The sequence below is a fragment of the Pipistrellus kuhlii genome, unplaced genomic scaffold (genome assembly GCF_014108245.1).
Source record: "Pipistrellus kuhlii isolate mPipKuh1 unplaced genomic scaffold, mPipKuh1.p scaffold_m20_p_3, whole genome shotgun sequence".
NCBI classification, from domain to species: domain Eukaryota; kingdom Metazoa; phylum Chordata; class Mammalia; order Chiroptera; family Vespertilionidae; genus Pipistrellus; species Pipistrellus kuhlii.
In genome coordinates this window covers 96,929,031-96,947,706 of record NW_023425529.1, presented here as the reverse complement: position 1 = coordinate 96,947,706, position 18,676 = coordinate 96,929,031, and the positions used below count along the sequence as shown (strand labels likewise).

General features: G+C 40.1%; 1 protein-coding gene across 6 annotated transcripts in view; it reads left to right on the top strand.

Annotated features, from left to right (window-relative positions):
- Nucleotides 1-18,676, top strand: part of FAM168B (family with sequence similarity 168 member B) — a 135,029-nt gene that overhangs the window by 68,296 nt on the left and 48,057 nt on the right. The gene's annotated exons all lie outside the window — the stretch shown is intronic.

Below are 18,676 nucleotides of genomic sequence, written 5' to 3'. Positions count from 1 at the left end.
TTTCTAGAATATTCATTTATTTCCATTAGCTGTGTATTTACCATGTGAGTATTAGTGGAAATGATTATTTGCCTTCTTGAGAAGGGCCTGAGCATTTCTGCTACTAGGCTGGACTTGGATATTAAAAACCCACTTGCCCACACCATGGGTACAAGACCTCTCAAACAAGTCTTGTTGCAGTGAGAGGGCAGTTCTGTTAGCCAAGTCTCTGTTACCTGGGTCCCAGTTTGAGCTGTGCATGGGAAGCAAAGCAGCCACGGGAGCAGGAGACCTCCCTCAGAAGGGGAGAAGGTTCAAGTGCCTGCCAAGTTGCAGGGATGGCGGTGGTAAGGGTCTGTGCCTCACCTCTGTTGACCTGCAAGTTCTCTCCTGATGGCCCCTCTGCGACTGTGCCTGTTGTAGGTTTTTCCTTCCCTGAGGAATCTTACCCGTCTCTGGCTAACCAGCCATCCTCCAGAGCCAAGCAGGGTGATGTGAGGTTTAGTTCTGTCTCCTTGGTAGCCTATGCCCCCAAGGGCTCCACGCCCAGCACCTGCCTTAGGAACCCCTCACCTGCTGGCGAGGCCCAGGCACTGATCTCATATTTCGGGGAACCCATGTTTCTTCTCCAGAGAGGGCCCAGCTCACACCACTGGGCAGGAGAGAGATCCATGGTACTAGCCACCATGGTGTTTCAGCCTCGGCATGAGCTGAAAGGTCAAGGAACAGCTGTGGGCACCTGGACTACGAGAAGAGCGTCATTTTTGGCCAAAAGGACAAGAGGGGCCAATATAGAATGCTCAGGAGCCTTCTCAGGGGGCCCTCTACACAGTGGAAGGAATTAAGTCCTTTCATGTCGTTTTTAAATTGCTGCCAGACATTCAAAGGATTGGTTTGTAAGTTTGTTTAGGATAATTGTGCAATATGCTATTGTAATTCTAAAATATCTAGAGATGTGTTACCTTGGTCTCCAAGCACCACCAACAACAAATTATATATATAATATATAAAATAAAATAAATTATTTTTTATTGATACCTCATGGTGCAAGGAACTATTATAGGTAATAGGGATAACCCAAATCTGGGAAAATTATAATGACCTCATAGAATAATATCATGTAAGGATATTCTTTGCTCTAGTCTAGGCCATGGAAATTCCATTTTAAACTGGCTATCAATTTCTTTTTGTATATTTCTTTGTTACATTTTCTACACCTCTCCCAGGAGGAAGTAGTGATGGTCCCTTCCTTTGGTGTCCTCACAAGCCAGAAACCTCTCTTTAATTTTACACACAAAGGAGCAGTTCTTTGATTTTGTGTCATACAGAAGGGCAGCTGGGTGGTGACCCCTATGTAATTATACTTCCTTGTCCCACCTGTGGTCCTCCTGAATGACCAATGTGTTTAGTATCATCAGTGACTACTTTGGGCAGGAGGATCAGCCCAGGTAAGGGCTCCTACCTGTAAAGGATTAGGAACATAAGTCCAGAAATACTTAGCCAATAGCCCCAGGTTATATTACCGTACAGCTGGTGACTGCAAGCATGGCAGTAAAAGTTCATTATTTCTTTTTATTGTTGGGTGATATTCCATTGTATGGACATACACAATTTGCTTACCAGTAGATGGGTATTAGGATTGTTTGCAGCATTTGGCTGTTACAAATGAAACTACTCTGGAATATATACATATAAGTCTATGTGTATGCTTTCATTTTCTTAAGTAAATGCAAAGGAGAGGAATTGCTGGATTTTAATGCAGGAGTACGTTTAACTTTGTAAGAAACTGCCAAATTGTCTTCCTAAAGTGTTTATACTATTTTATGTTCCCACCAGCAGTAGTTCAGTTCCTAACCTTATTTTATTAACACTTGATATGGTCTTGCTTTTTGACTTGAGACATCCTAGTGTAGTGATATTTCATTATATATATTTTTTAAATTAGTAATACCACATCATAGATAAACCTTATTGGCTACAATACTGTCACTGCACAATCCTTCACTGTAATTTTAATTTGAGGATATCTAATGACTAGAAATTTTGAATATATTTTCATGTGCTTATTTGCCATTTATGTCTTTGCTTGAGTGTATGTACATCTTTTAGTTCTTATTTTTGGAGATTTTTTTCTGTACTTTTGTTTGTTTTATGTTTGTCTCCTCATTTTGGCTGACTTCCTGAGTTTGTTTCTATGTATTACATAGATCTGCTGTGTCTCCCAGTATTGGCAGAGTGGTCTTACGTAAGAGGTATTCTATGAGGTCGAATGGTACAGTCTTTTCAATCACATGAGCCAGGTCCTCCAGGATTGTCTCTTGTGTGAGAGTGAGCCTTGGTTGCTATTGGAATGTCACTGGGTGGGATTGATCGTCAGGCAACTGGCTATGAAGGATTGGCCAGAACCACAGTGTGTGAGCTACTCTGCAGAGGTTGACCCCATGAAATGAGACTATGGAGCTAATTGAATAGTGTTTTGAAGCTAGCCATAGTGTGTGTTAGTTCTGGGGCTTCTTAAGAGGTGCTGGGTGCAGGCCAACATTAGCCACTGCTTGGAATCAGCCTGGAGCTACCTGGTAAAAGTTAAAAAGTTATCCATGATTGGTAACTGACTGTACCAGGCCTAGAGATTTGTGGGAGAGGCCATGCTATGAACCATGACCAGCTGCCACCAGTACCAGACCAGGGGCTGGTCAGCAAAAGACCACCTGAAGGTCTGCACCTCTAGAACTGCCAGCGCCTGAAAGGCTCACTGGAAGAGCCTCAGGTGATAGGCTAGTTGGGTGAGGTGAGTTGGGTGAGGTAGGGTTTTAGAGTCACCAAGATGGGGTGAGTGGGTATTCACCAGGTTAATGTAGATTCAGAATTGGTGCCAGTGCAGTCTGAGGACCCTCAGACTGAGACCATTCATGAAACTGCCTGCCTAGGTCCTGTGGACTTTGAGAATTTTTAAGAAAAATTGCAGGCTGAGGATAGCTGCCTGCCTTTGTCTGCCTGCGAGATGGGTGAGGGCATGGTTTCAGGGTGGAGCTAGTGATGTTCACCAGACTAATGCAGAATCATATTTGCCCCCTGTAGGGGTAGGTTCAACAGAAGAAAGATGGAACCCACCTGCCTTTTGTATAGGAGGAGGGCCAAAAAAGAGACAGTGGCAGCTATTCTTTCAGCCTTTGCCCTGAAGCCACACAACTCAGTTTCTCCCTGTATATCTCTATCATCCCTTTAAGAGGATGCCTGGATTTCCACTAGCCTTCCATTATACCTGGATGTACAGAATCTTAGCACTGGTGCTCCAGTGGGAAGCCTGGTGTGGGATTGAGACCCCTCACTGCAAGTCCCCCACTGGGAATCAAGCCCACAACCCTGGCATGTGCCCTTGATCGGATTCAAACCTGGGACCCTTCAGTTGAGATACCCCTCCCAGTTCACAACTGCCAGACACATCTGTGGGACCAATCCTTTTCGTATCTCATCTCCTCCTATCATTCTTGACATGGCTTCTTACGTATATCCTTAGTTATAGAACTTCTGTTCAGCTAGTCTTCAGATGGCTCTCCATGTTGATTATTCTATAATTAAGTTTTAATTTTGATGTGGTCATGGGAGGAGGTTAGCATAGTATTTACTTACTCCTTCATTTTGACTGGAACCTGCCCATTGGCACATAATTTAAAAAAGGTCTTGCTAAGAGTGATTAAATAGTTTCCTTTGTTGCTACCATGCATGGCTAGATGGAGGATTCATTAGGTAAATTTTTGGAGGATAATTTGGCAATGTATTAGAAAGAAGCTTAAAAATGAGTCTTTTTTATTAACTTCTAGGACTGTATCCTAAAAGAATAATCAGGTATATAAATATTAATGTACAAGTGTAGCTTTATCTAATAATAAAGTAATGTTTAATTAAACTGTTGGTTTACTTCACAGTGTTTAACTAGTCTTACTACTTGTTTAGGAAGGATCTTTAATAAGTAAAATGCTTTACAGTACGCCACTTTTATTTAAACCTTAGAATTAGGTACATTAAGTCTGACCCTGGGTTTCCTTAAAAATTAAACTTCATACCGAAACTGATTTGGCTCAGTGGATAGAGCGTTGGTCTGTGGACTGAAAGGTCCCAGGTTCTATTTCTGTCAAGGGCATGTACCTTGGTTGCGGGCACATCTCCAGTAGGGGGTGTGCAAGAGGCAACTGATCTATGATTCTTCTCTCATCAATGTTTCTAACTTTCTATCCCTCTCTCTTCCTCTCTAAAAAATCAATAAAATATATATTTAAAAAAAATCAATCAATCAATCAATCAATCAATCAATAAATAAACTTCACATGGCAGCCACACAGGAGATAAAGGCGTTAGAATGTTGATGATTGTAAGGTCAAGTGATCTATCTTTCTCTTGCTTAAATTAAAGGTTTATATACAAATAGTTTAAAGATTCTTTCTCCTCATTCTTTTTTTTTTTTTTTAGATTCTCAATGCATCTATCTATTTATTTATTTATTATTTTTTATTGATTATGGTATCACATAATTGTCCTCATCTCCCCAATCCCATCCCAAACCCCTCCCTACATATGCCCTCACCCCCCCCCACCCCCCCACCCCCGTTGTCCATGGCCACTGGACAGGCCCATATGCATGCACACAAGTCCTTTGGTTGATCTCTTCTCCTTTACCTCCACCCTCCCCTACTTTACCGCTGAGGTTTGAGAGTCTGTTCGGTGCTTCTCTTTCTCTGGGTCTGTTTTTGTCTATGTTGTTCAACATTTCCTCTAGATGTGTGAGATCATGTGATCCATGAAACACCCTTGTAAGAACCTAAACTGAGACAAGCCATAATGGTTATGCTGAGAGGCAAATAAATCAGTCTATAGTGTGTTCCTTTCATTCTTACTGTAATCATGTGAGCATTGTGCACTACTGTGAATGTGTGGCTATTATGTAACTACTTTTTCCTCCCTGGACCTGATATTCTTTTTTTAAATATATTTTTATTGATTTCAAAGAGGAAAGAAGAGGGAGAGAGAGATAGAAACATCCATGATGAGAGAGAATCATGAATCAGCTACCTCCTGCAAGTCCCCCACTGGGGATCAAGCAAGCCCACAACCCTGGCATGTGCCCTTGACTGGAATCAAACCTGGGACCCTTCAGTTTTCAGGCTGATGCTCTATCCACTGAGCCAAATTGGCTAGGGCTGGACCTGGTATTCTTGATTAGATTACTGTAACCATATTATTTATTAAACCTCTAACATTCCCCCAGGTGTAGGGAACTCTTATTAGTATTTTATGCCACATGAGGATATTTGTGTTTTGTTTTATTGATGACCTCTTTTGAAACCCCCTCTCCCTCTCTAATCTGGACTGCTTGTCCTCTGGGCCTTACCCTCAGATTGTTCTTCTTGATCACTCAATGGCATTCTTTTGTCTTTACCTTCTATTTGATTCTTTGGTCTTTCTAAGTTTATTAGTACTCTTTGGTTTTAGTGGAAGATCTCCTTTAGTAATCTCCCAAGGGAGTATGAAGGAGTCACAATTTTTTAATTGTGAATAAATTGTTTTCAGACATGAAAAAAATAAAAATTGCATTTTTCATGTCTGAAAACAATTTATTCTGCACTGACACCTTCATAAACAGTTTGTTTGGATATAGAATTCAAGGTCAGCAATTATTTCCACCTAGAATTTTGAGAACATTCCTTCATTGTTTTGCAGCTTCCATTATTGCTACTGATTGCTGATGCTTGATTGACTGTAGCCTTTGGTTTCTCTTTGGTGCTCTGAGCAATTTTTGTCTTCAGTGTTCTGAAATTTTATGATGCTGTGTTTAGTATAGCTCTTCCTTTTCTCACAAACTTTGTTCCTTAATTTTTCAAATCTTCTAAATAAATATTTTTATACTCAGAAAAGTATTGTATAAAATCTGTACTTTTGGAAAAATGATCCATCTCATCTAATAAAGAGGGAATATGCTAATTGAACCTCATGCTGTTGCAAAGACGGCGGCGCCCACAGCCAATAAGGAAGGAATGTGCTAATTGCTTCCCGCCCTCAAATATGATGGTGCCTACAGCTAGCCAATAAGGGAGGAATATGTTAATTGATTGCCCCACCCTCAAAGAAAGAAAGAAAGAAAGACAACCTCTACTGATGCAACACAGACAAAATAATTAGAACCTTTCTCCTTTTACTCACCAAACATGAGTCTTCCTGGGCTTCCTCTCAGATAAAAACTCATGTTCTTAAGCTGCTAACTGTGGGATGCCAGAACTTTTTATAATTGAACTAAGGGCCAGGTGCACGGAATTCGTGCACTGGCAGTGGGGGGGTCCCTCAGCCCAACCCGGCCCCTCTCACATACTGGGAGCCCTCAGGAAATGTCCTACTGATGGTTTAGGCCCGCACCCCACTGATGGCCTTGCTTTTTGGAGGCAATTGGGCTGATCAGGGGAAGGCACCAGCCCTATCACCCCATTGCTACAGCCACTGCCAGTCACTGCATCCACCAAGGTGTTTTCATTAACACGGACTCCAGTCCCTTCACCGAGAAAAAATGACAACTTTCTTTAGACATTTTCAAGATGTGTCTTTCATAGAATATGCCTGCCTGCCTACCTGGCTTCCTTCCTCCCTCCCTCCCTCCCTCCCTCCCTCCCTCCTTCCTTCTTTCCTTCCTTCCTTCTTTTCTTCCTTCCTTCCTTCCTTCCTACTTCTCACATGAAGATATGTTTCCATTGACTTTTAGAGAATGTGGAAGAGAAAGGGAAAGACAGAGAGCAACATCAAAGTGAGAGGAACACTTTGGTTGGTTGTCTCCTGCATGAGCCCTGATCTGGGCCCCGGCTAGGGAGGAGCCTACAACCTAGGTACATGCCCTTGATCAGAATCGAACACAGACCCTGCTGTCTGCAGGCCGAGGCATTATTCACTGAGTCAAACTGGCTAGGGCAGGATATGACATTTCTTAGCCCTCCAGCAGCGGACCTTCATTTCTTTCTCCAGAAGTGTGGTGGAAAAACCCTAGATCACCTTTTTGGACTCTTACTATCTAAGTTACTAAGAATATTACCAGTGGCATAGAGGAAGCTTAGCCAATGTCAGAAAAGGTGTTTCCTCTATAGTTTACACCAATCGAGTGCTGGGCCATGCCCAGGCATAAAGCCTCTGGCCAAAGCTTTAGGCCTGTGCAGAGCTCCTCCAGCTCCCCCTGATCACCAGCTCAGTCCTGTGCAGACCTGCCCAGGCCTAAAGCCTCTTGGGCAGGAGTGGACCCTCAGCTCCCTGCAATCAATCATAGGGGGTCGGCTCCTGCCCAGTCTGAAAGCAGACCCTCAGCTCCCTGCCCAGGCAATCGATTGCAGGGGGTCTGCTCCTGTACCAGGCTGAAACTGAGGCTTTCAGCCTGGTGCCAGAGTTGCCCCCAACTCCCTTTAGTCGATCGCAGGAGGTCCGCTTGTGTACCACGCTGAAGCAGACCCCCAGCTCCCTGCGACCCTTACCTCAGTGACCTGGGCGCCAGGATGTATAAAAATTCCAAAGATTTCTTGGCTTTAATTTTGTATCCTACTACATTGCTGAATTAATTTATTAACTCTAATAATTTTTTGATTGAGTCTTTAGTGTTTTCTATGTACAGTATCATGTCATCTGTGAATAATGACAGTTTTACTTCTTTTCCTATTTGGATGCCTTTTATTTCTTTTTCTTATCTGTCCCTCTGGCTAGCACTTTCAGTACTATGTTGAACAGCTGTGGTGAAAGCAGGCATCCCTGTCTTGTTCCTGTTCTTATGGGAAATGGTTTTAGTTTTTGCCCATTGAGTTTGATGTTAGCTGTCAATTTGTCAAATAAGACATTTATTACATTGAGACATAATCCTTCTATTCCTACTTTGCTGATCATTTTGTTAAATGCCTTTTCTGCATCATTTGATATGATTATGTGATTTTGTCTCTCAATTTGTTTATGTGATGTATCACGTTTTTTGATTTGCAGGTTTGTACCAACCAGCCTTGCATTCCTGGAATAAATCCCCCTTGGTCATGCTGTATGATCTTTCTAATGTAATGCTGGATCTGATTTGCTAGAATTTTGTTGAGGATTTTAGCATCTATGTTCATTAGGGATATTAGCCTGTAATTCTCTTTTATTGTGGTATCTTTATCTGGTTTTAGGATTATGGTAATGCTGGATTCATAGAATGCACTTGGAAGTGTTCCTTCCTTCTGAATTTTTTTGGAATAGACTGCGAAGAATTAGTTTTATTTATTTATTCATTTTTAATTTAATAAATATTTATTGTTCAGATTATTACAATTGTTTCTCATTCCCCCCCCATAGCTCTCCTCCACCAGGTTCCCACCCCATCCTCTGACCTTACCAAATCTCCCCACCCCCGCCATTTTCCTCATCCATAGATGTATGATTTTAGTCAAGTCTGTTCCTGTACCCCACACACAGACACCCTTGTCCCCCTGAGAATTATCAATCCCCTCCCATTCTATGCCCCTGATTCTATTATATTCACCAGTTTATTCTGTTCCTCAGATTTTTTATTCACTTGACTTTTAGATTCACTTATTGATAGATATGTATTTGTTCATAATTTTTATCTTTACTTTTTTCTTCTTTTTCCTCTTTTTAAAGTATACCTTTCAGAATTTCGTGTAACACTGGTTTGGTGGAGATGAACTCCTTTTGCTTTTTCTTATCTGTGAATCTCTTTATCTGCCCTTCAATTCTGAATGATAACTTTGCTGTGTAGAGTAATCTTGGTTGTAGGTTCTTGCTATTCATCACTTTGAATATTTCTTGCCATTCCCGTCTGGCCTGCATGGTTTTTGTTGAAAAATCAGCTGATAGTCATATGGATGCTCCCTTGTAGGTAACTGTTTTTCTCTTGCTGCTTGTAAGATTCTCTCTTTGTCTTTTGCCCTTGGCATTTTAATGATGTGTCTTGGTGTGGTCCTCTTTGGATTTCTTTTATCTGGGGCTCTGTGTGCTTCCTGGACTTATAAGTCTATTTCTTTCACCAGGTGGGGAAAGTTTTCTGTCATTATTTATTCAAATAGGTTTTTAGTGTCTTGCTCTCTCTCTTCTTCTGGCACCCCCATAATTCTGATGTTGGTACGCTTGTAGCTGTCCCAGAGGCTTTTTACACTATCTTCAACTTTCTGGATTCTCTTCTCTTCTTGCTTCTCCGGAGGGGTGTTCTTTGCCTCTTTGACTTGATTCTTGTGTTCCGCAAGTCTGCCGTTGGGTCTCTGTACAATATTTTTTATTTGTCAGTGTTTGTTTAATTTCTAGTTGGTTCTTTTTCATATCCTTGAGGTTCTTGTTATTATAAATTTATCAGCCTTTTCTAGGAAATTCTTGAAAAACTTTATAATTGTGGTTTTGAACTCTATGTCCAGTCATTTGTTCTCCTCCATTTCTTTCGTTTGTGATATGTTTCCTTGTCTCATTTTCACTGCTTCCCTGAGTTGGTACGGTCGCTTTGTGGGCCTGGATGTCCTATATGATTCAATGGGTCAGCCTCCCATTTACCTGATGTAGACACTCTTAGTGCATCTTTTTGTGGACTGTGTGTACAACCTTGTTGTAGTTAAGTCTTGATTGTTGTTGGTGTCACTGGGAGGAATTGACCTCCACGCCATTTGGCTATGAGGACCCACTGTGTCTATAACAAAAGAATTGCTGTGCTGGAGATACGTTTATGGAGAAGGACTTGTTCTAGTATTGCTTTGGTGCTCACTGAGTCTGTCTCTTGAATGTGTCCCTTATGAGAGTAGTTGAAATCTGGTGTCACCACACACTGACCACTAGATACACTAGTTTCTGGATATCCAGTTGGGTGCAGGTCAGCTACTATCTGAGACCACCCAGCAGGAGCTACAGCGAGAACTACAGTTTTCTCCTCTTTGCTTGGGATTTGGCGGTTTTGGAGCTGACTGGAGCTGCTTCGACTGGGCAGGCCATTTATATGCAAAAGCCACTATGTGGAGCCTGGGCAAGTTTGTAGGATGTGTGGGGTGGGGTCTCACGGCGGGGCGGGGTCTCAGGGCATCACTAGGTTGTGGTGTGGCAAACAGCGATGGCTGCCATCAGCTGTCTTTGCCTTTCTGCATTTCCAAGTCCCGGCGTCCTGTGCTCCAGTGCAGTAAATAATGATTGCTGTGTGCACCTCTGCAAAAAATTCACCCTCACTTTCTGACCCGGTGGCCAACATACTAGCTTCTCCCAGTAGGCGTCTGGGTCCCCTGTGTGACCCCAGAAACTGGATTTCAGAGTGATCGGGAGCTTGTTTTCCTTCGAGTTGAAAAAAAGCCGCGCACCCAGTTGCCTGCCACCAGCCAGATTCTTGTGCCTCTGTACCTCAGCTTTTCAGCATTTGTGCTCCTTTCTCTTTCCTTCTAGTTGTAAGACTTCCATTCAGCCAGCTTTCCTGTGGTTCTGAGTGATAGACGTTTTGTCTTTTAGTTGTAGTTTTAAAATTGTTGTATGATGTGGCAGTTTAGTTGTTTTCTTTTGCCGCCGTCTTGGTTTTCTCTGAGAAGGATTAGTTTTAGTTCTTCTTTGAATGTTTGGTAAAATTCCCCTATGAAGCCATCTGGTCCAGGGCTTTTGCTAGAAGCTTTTTTATTACTATTTCATTTTCATCTGTAGTTATTGGTTTATTCAGGTTTTTTTATTCTTCCTGATTGACTTTTGGAAACTTGGATTTTTTTTCTAGGAATGTGTCCATTTCATCAAGGTTGTCCAGTTTGTTGGAGTAGACTTTTTCATAGTATTTTTATTTTATTTTATTTTATTTATTTATTTATTTATTTATTTATTTATTTATTTATTTTTACAGTCCTTTGTATATCTGTGGCATCAGTTGTTACTTCACCTCTTTCATGTCCTATTTTGTTTATTTGGATCTTCTCTCTTTCTTTCTTGGTGATCTTGACTAGAGGTTCATCATTTTGTTTATCATTTCAAAGAACCATCTATTGGTTTTATTGATCTTTTGTATTTTTTTCTCTATGTCATTTAATTTTTGCTCTCATCTTTATTATTTTCTTCCTTCTGCTTGCTCTGGGCTTTTCTTGTTGCTCTCTTTCTAATTCTTTGAGTTGTAGAGTTAGATGATTTACTACCTTTTTTTCTGGGTTTTTTTTTTTTGTTTTTTTGTTTTTTTTAGTTAAGCTTGGAGAGCTATGAACTTCCCTCTCAGGATTGCTTTCATTGTGTCCCATAGATTTTGGATTGTTGTGTTTTCATTTTCATTTGTTTCCAGGTGCTTTTTAATTCTTTTTTGATGTTATTGTACCCTAATCATTGTTTAATAGCATGCTATTTTGCCCCCAAGTGTTCAATTTTTTTCCAGTTTTTATTGTAGTTGAATTTTAGTTTTATGCCATTGTGATCTGAGCAGATATTTTTTATGATTTCTATCTTCGTGAATTTGAAGATACTTTGTCTGGGTCATAATATGTGGTCTATCTTTGAAAATGTCCTGTGTGCACTGGAGATGAATGTATATTCTGTGGCTTTGGGGTGAAATGTTCTGAAGATGTCAATTAATTCCATCTGTTCTAGTGAGTCATTTGCAATTGCTGTTTCTTTGCTGAATTTTTATTTAGAGGATTTATCCAGTAGTGTCAGTGAAATATTAAATTCTCCTACTATGACTGTATTGCTGTTAATCTCTCCCTTGATATATTCCAGAATTTCTTTTATGTATTTGGTTTCTCCTGTAGTGGGTGCGTATATGTTTACCAGAGTTATATCTTCTTGTGCAATTTCTCCCTTCAGTACTATGTAGTGGCCTTCCTTATCTCTTATTATGACATTTTCTTTGAGGTCTATTTTGTCAGATGTAAGTATTGCAACCAGAGCTTTTTTTTCTCATTTCCATTTGCCTGAAAATTTTTCTTCCATTCCTTCACTATCAATCCTTGTGAATTCTTTGTTCTGAGGTGGGTCTCTTGCAGACAGCAAATATATGGGTCATGTTTTCTTATCCATTCAGCAACCCTATGTCTTTTGATTGGAGCATGTAGCCCATGTAGTTTAATGTTATTATTGATAAGTACTTGTTTGTCACCATTTTTATCTTTATGCTTCTTGCCTTCATATTTCTTCTTTTTATAGCATCTCTTTAGCATTTTTTTAAATTGCTGGCTTGGTGGTAATAAACTCTCTTATCTCCCCCCCACCCCCTTTTTTTTTTTTTTTTTTTTTGTCTGTGAAGCTCCTAATTCCACCTTCAGTTTTGAATATAACCTTGCTGGGTATAGTATTCTTGGATTCAATCTCTTGCTTTCACTTTATATATTTCATTACATTCCCTTCTGATCTGGTGTGTTTCTGTTGAGAAATCAGTTGATATTCTAATGGGAGATCCCTTGTAGATAACTTTCTGTCTCTCTCTGGCAGTTTTTAAGATTCTTACCTTTTCTCTGTTGTTTGCCAATTTAATTATGATGTATCTTGGTATTCGTCTTTTTGAATTTATCTTGTTTGGTTCTCTTTGTGCTTCTTGGACTTGTGTAGATTTTTTCTTCCCAATATCAGGGAAGTTTTCTGTCATTATTTTTTCAAATGGATTTTCTATTCCTTGCTCTGCTTCCTCTCCTTCTGTACCCCTATTATGTGGATAGTGTTTTTTGTTTTTGTTTTTGTTTTTTTGGGGTGTGTGTGTGTGTGTGTGTGTGTGTGTGTTGCTCCAATGCTCCCTTAAGCTCTCTTCTTGCTTTTAAGTTTTCTTTCCAGTCCTGCTGTGTGTGTGTGTGTGTGTGTTTTCCTACCTTGTCTTCTAATCGCTGATGTGGTCCTCATCTTCTTCTAGCCTACTCTTTCAACCTCCCATTGTGTTCTTTATTGCAACTATGTCATTCTTCATTTCCTCTTGGTTTCTTTTTATGTTGTTGACATTCTCATTCAGATCCTTATAATTTTCATTGAGTTGTATGTATTTGTCATCCAGCTGTTTGAACATCCTTATAACCATTACTCTGAATTCTTTATCTGACATGTTACTTACCGTCATTTTATTTAACTCCCTTTCTGGTGCTTTCTTTTTATTTCCTTTGGGCATTGCTTTTATTATCTACATGTGTTTTGCTGTAATGCTTTAATTGTTTCTGTGTCCTAAATCAAACTGTTTTGCTACTCAGGTTCTTTTATGGATGATGACAGTTGTGTGATCTCTCAGGTCTCCTGAGCTTGGTAATCTAGTCAAGTTTGCTACTTGAGTTATTTGGGTTCTCTTGATGTAGTTGGATTTTGAATGTTAGTTTCTTATTCATGAATGAAATCTCATCACAGTTTTGTTATGTGACTTACCCCAGCTTTGTTGTGCAAGCTGTTTTGGATGTGATTGTGGTTCTGGTTCTTGTAGAAAAGGTTGTCTGAGGTCTCACTTGTTATGTGCTCATTTTTGGTTCCCAGACTTTATGGCCTGGGAGGAAGGAGTCTTAGGGCTAAGTCTCAGGAACTGTGACTTTGGCCAGTGTGTTGTGACTCTTGTTGGTTTCGCATCACTCTGAAACTCATTATGAGAGGCCCAGAGCCCATGGCGGGGAGGTGGGATGTTTTGTAGCCTGTGTTTGAGGCAGTGGGATTCTTGCCAAAGTGACTTCCCTCTCTGAATCATGAAACGGTTCAGGTTCCAGTAGCTGGGGGTGTGGGAATTTCAAGGTCTGTGGCTGAAACAATGTGAGCTTGTCCAGGAAGGCAAGTCCTTAGTAACTCACCAAGCTTTCCAGAGGTAGGGAGCCAGGAAGGGGATGTTGTGGATCCTTCTCAGGGAGTGGTATGCCATTGGTTGGAGAGGCATATGCCCACGGGCAGTACTCAGAGGGCCCCAGGAGACATCTTCAAGGGGTGTGTGCTTACGGTGTGTTTGTGGTGTGCTACCAGCTCCATCGAGGGAGAGGTCCCAGTTTATGCTTCAGGCTATGTTCTCCCTTTGTTGGAAATGGGTACCCAATGGCTGCTTACAGAGATGCCACGGTCCATCTGATAGGCAGTGAGATCAGGGCACCTTTGTGCTAGAGAAGTGCTACTGCAGGAACTGAATTCCAGGGGCCAGAGTTGTGCCTTGCGGCAGCTCATAAAAGCACCCAGTGGCCTCCTGTGGGCTCTGGGGACTTGTGAGGAGTAGCAGCTCACAGGGGCACCCATGGTGCATTTGCCAGCATGGCACTCTGATGCATTCTGAGGGGCCCTGGTGCTGAAGCCACATGACCGAGGTATGTGTGGGCAGGTATCCAGGATGAATGAATTCAGAATTTCTAATGCCAGGGCTCACAGTGGTATCCAAGAGCTGCCTGTGGAGTGGTGAGCTCAGGAGGCCTGTGCACTGGAATAGTGCGACTGTGGCATCTGGAGGTCTGCCGCTGGTGAGGGGGTAATTGCACTTACTGCTGTGAGAGCCATTGGAGGTGGAGGTCCTACAGTCTGCAGGTCTGCGGATGGGGCAGCAGAATTTTGGCTGGAGTGGCTGAAGTGTTGCAGGCAGTATCCAAGACCTGTCTGGATGGTGGTGTTGATGAGTTTCTAGAAGAGGCCACTCACCCCTTTAAGATGGCGTGGGCTACGTACCTGCGTCCCACAGTCTGGGGAGTGTCCTCAGTAGTGGTAGGTGCTCCCTGTCCAGGAGAGTCTAGTCAGCTAGCTCCTGCTACTCCTGCCAGATTTAACTGTCCCTTACTCATTCACACACACACCACACACTCTTCTTCACCCCCTCACTCACATTCTCTCCCTCACCTCCATCCTACCAACCGCCATCTTCCCTCTCTCTGGTTGATTCTTATATGTGCCCTGACCAAGGAATCAAACGCGAAACCTTGGCATATTGGTTTGACTTTATGCAACTGAGCTACCTGGCCAGGGTACACTTAAGTTTTAATTGACTGGGAGATATGCTTGCTTTCCTTGAGTGTGAGTAGATGGTAATGTAATATTCATGCCTATACAAAAAACAAAAAAACACACACAACATAATCTGGTGATTCATAGAACATAGCTTATAGTTATAAGAATAAGCAGTAAGGTAATGTAAAAGCCATTGCAATAATTAGTAGAAGTAGTGTGTCACTAAATTTCCAACATTATATTGTGAAATTTTTCAAATATACAGAGAAGCTGAAAAAATTCACAGCTATTATTTGTATGTGGACTGCCAAAATTCTACAATTAAACTTTTAAAAAACAACTTTTAAAGTTAACGTTTTACTTGTTTCATATATATATATATATTTTCATTTTTTTTTTCACACACACACATGCCTCCATCCATCCTTCAGCCTATCTTGTTGTTTGATGTGTTTCAAAGTAAGTTGTGGATCTCAGTGCATGTCATCCCATTTACTATAGTGTGTGTTGTTAATATTGGTTTGCAATTCTTTTTGGGTTTTGTTTTTAGATGAAATTAACATATATGAGATGAATAAATTTTAAGTGTACTGTTCATTGCATTCTGACAGATGTATATACATGTAGCTTCTTGGAGCCATCCCTTATCTTCAACAAAGCATACATATGAGACAAAGTGTTTATAAAAGGCATCTCAGATGATGATGAGACCTAGAGCCAGTGGAGGGATTTCTGCAGCAGTGGGCCTCAGGCTTCTGTTAGAAGCAAAGAAAGACATCACAGGTTGGCCTGTCATTGATAGTGAGTAAAGGACTTCACCTTTTTTCAGTAGATTTGGTGGGCCAAAAGAATACTTCTGAATCACAGAACCTATTTGGAAGAGTGTAGGTCTAGATCTCCCTCACTTTGGTTTTATTTACACTGTATCCTTAGAAGGTTGTTCAGATTGGCTGATTTGTCTTTTCTTTATTCAAAGTTCTAAGCTCTTTCTGCAGTTTGAACAGTGACAAAATGGTCATGGACTTTCTTATTAAGAATACCGATTGTTGTTTTTGTTTTTGTTTTTGTTATTTGAGGCTCTGTTTTCTCCAATGAATTTATTGCTTTTGTGTTTTTATTTATATTCAACTTCTAGGGCCAGTCAAGGAGCCTTTTTGTCTACTTGTCCTTTCAACACATGCATGACTGTTTTGTGGGACTTTTTCTGGCTGGCTTTGGTCCTCTCAGTTGTGTGTCACCATCTGAGGACATTATAATTTTTAAACCTTGTTTACTATAAAATTTTAAAAATATATACAGAAAATTTGAGAAAATGTTATAGTGCATGCCCACAGTACCCATCACCTAGATTCGTCAGTTATCATTTTGTAATATTTGCTTTGTCTACTATATGAAAATGAATATGTATTTTTTTATTGTTTGTTTTTCTGCAGAATTGAGTCAATTCACAGTTGTATTCTTTATGGCTCTTGTCCTATGGAATTCAGTGTGGCTCTTTTAAACATAATAACTAGAATGCTCTTCTGCATGATCATAATACCATTATCACACTTAGATAATGGTATTATGATTTTAATTTTATTTAATAGTTCTATTTTAAACTGCCCAGTTGTCCCCTATTAGAAAAAAAATTGGAACCACGATCTATTCAACATTTACATGTTGAATTTGTTTTAAAGTTGATTGAATTTGTCTCATTTCTTTTAAACCTTTTAAAAAATACTTTGACTTAGAAAGACTTTGTATTATGAAAAACTTGAAACATATACACAAGTACACAGCAATATGGTGTCTACTTGCCCACCAGTCACCTAACTTTAGCAGTTATTTGCTTATAGCTGATCTTTATCATCTGTATTCCAACCATGTTCTCCGATATTTTTTCTCATTTTAATTTTATTTTTTATTTATTTTTAAGTTTTATTTTATTGTTTAAAGAATTATATATAGTATTACATATGTCTCCTTTTCCCTCCATTAAGCTCCCCACAGCCAACCACCCTGCCCCCGGCACATGCCCTCACCTCCCTAGTATCTGTATTCATTGTTTATGCTTATATGCATACATACAAGTCCTTTGGTTGATCTCTTTCCTTCAACCCCAATCCCTCCCCTTTATACCCACTGAAGTTTGACAGTCTGTTCCATGCTTCTTTGACTTGCATCTATTTTTGTTCATCAGGTTATAATGCTCATTATATGCCACAAATGAGTGAGATCAGGTGATATTTATCTTTCACAAACTGGCTTATTTCACTTAGCATAATATTCTCCAGGTTCATCTGTGCTGTTTCTTACAGTAGCATAGTATTCCATTGTGCAGATGCACCACAGTTTTTTAATCCATGCATCTGCTGATGGGCATTTAGGTTGTTTCCAAATCTTAGATATTGTAAATTGTGCTGCTATGAACATAGGGGGTGCATATGTCTTTTCTGATTGGTGTTTCTGGTTTCTTGGGATATATTCCTAGAAGTAGGATCACTGGGTCAAATGGGAGTTTCATTTTTAGTTTTTTGAGGAAACTCCATACTGTTCTCCAGGGTGGCTGCACCAGTCTTGCATTCCCACCAGCAGGACACGAGGGTTCCTCGCCAGCACTTGTCATTTGTTGATTTGTTGATGAAAGCCATTTTGAGAGTTGTAAGATGGTATCTCATTGTCATTTTGATTTGCATCTAACGGGTGACTAGTGACTTAGAGCATTTTTTAATATGCCTCTGTATGTCAATTTTTTTAAGTCTTTTGCCCATTTTTTAATTGGATTGTTTATCTTCTTTTTGTTAAGATGTACAAGTTCCCTATAAATTTTGGGGGTTAAACCCTTACTGGAGATAACATTGGCAAATATGTTCTCCCAATCAGTGGGCTTTCTTGTTGTTTTGTTGATGGTTTCTTTTGCTGTGCAGAAGCTTTTTATTTTGATGTAGTCCCATTTACTTATTTTCATCTTAGTTTCTATTGCCCTATTAGCTGTATTGGTAAAGATATTGCTACGACATATGTCTGATATTTGGCTGCCTATGGATTCTTCTAAAAGTTTTATGGTTTCCCATCTTAAGTTTGAGTTTCTTATCCATTTTGAGTCTATTATTGTGTATGGTGTACCAATTTTCCCAACACTATTTATTGAAGAGATTATCTTGATTCCATTGTATGCTATTGCCTCCTTTCTCAAATATTAATTCAGCATAATAGCTTGGAATTGATTTCTGGGTTCTTCGTTCTGTTCCACTGGTCTATATTTCTGTTCTTGTGCCGGTACCAGGCAGTTTTGAGAGCAGTGGCTTTGTACTAGAGCTTGATATCTAATATTGTGATCCCTCCATCTTTGTTCTTTTTGGAGATGCTGCAGCTATTCAGGGTCTTCTTTTATTTCATATGAATATTTGGAGCATTTGTTCTAGGTCTGTGAAATACAATATGTTGTTGGTATCTTAATGGGAGTTGCATTTCATCTTTAGATTGCTTTGGGTAAGAAGGTCATTTTAATGATGTTGATTCTACCAATCCATGAACACAGTATATTCTTTCTTTTGTTTATAACTTCCTCTATCACTTTTTCAACATCATATAGTTTTATAAGTACAGGTCTTTTACCTCCTAGTTAGGTTTATTCATAGGTATCTTCATTTTTTTTGTTGCAGTGGTAAATGGGATTTGTTTGTTTTGTTTTTCTTTCGGTGAGCTCAGTATCCTATATAATAAAAGACTAATATGAAAATTGACCAAATGGTGGAACAACCAAACAACTGGTTGCTATGATGTGTGCTTATCAACAGGGTCTGTGCACAGAACATGGCGGGTGTTGGCAGCAGGCACAAGAGTG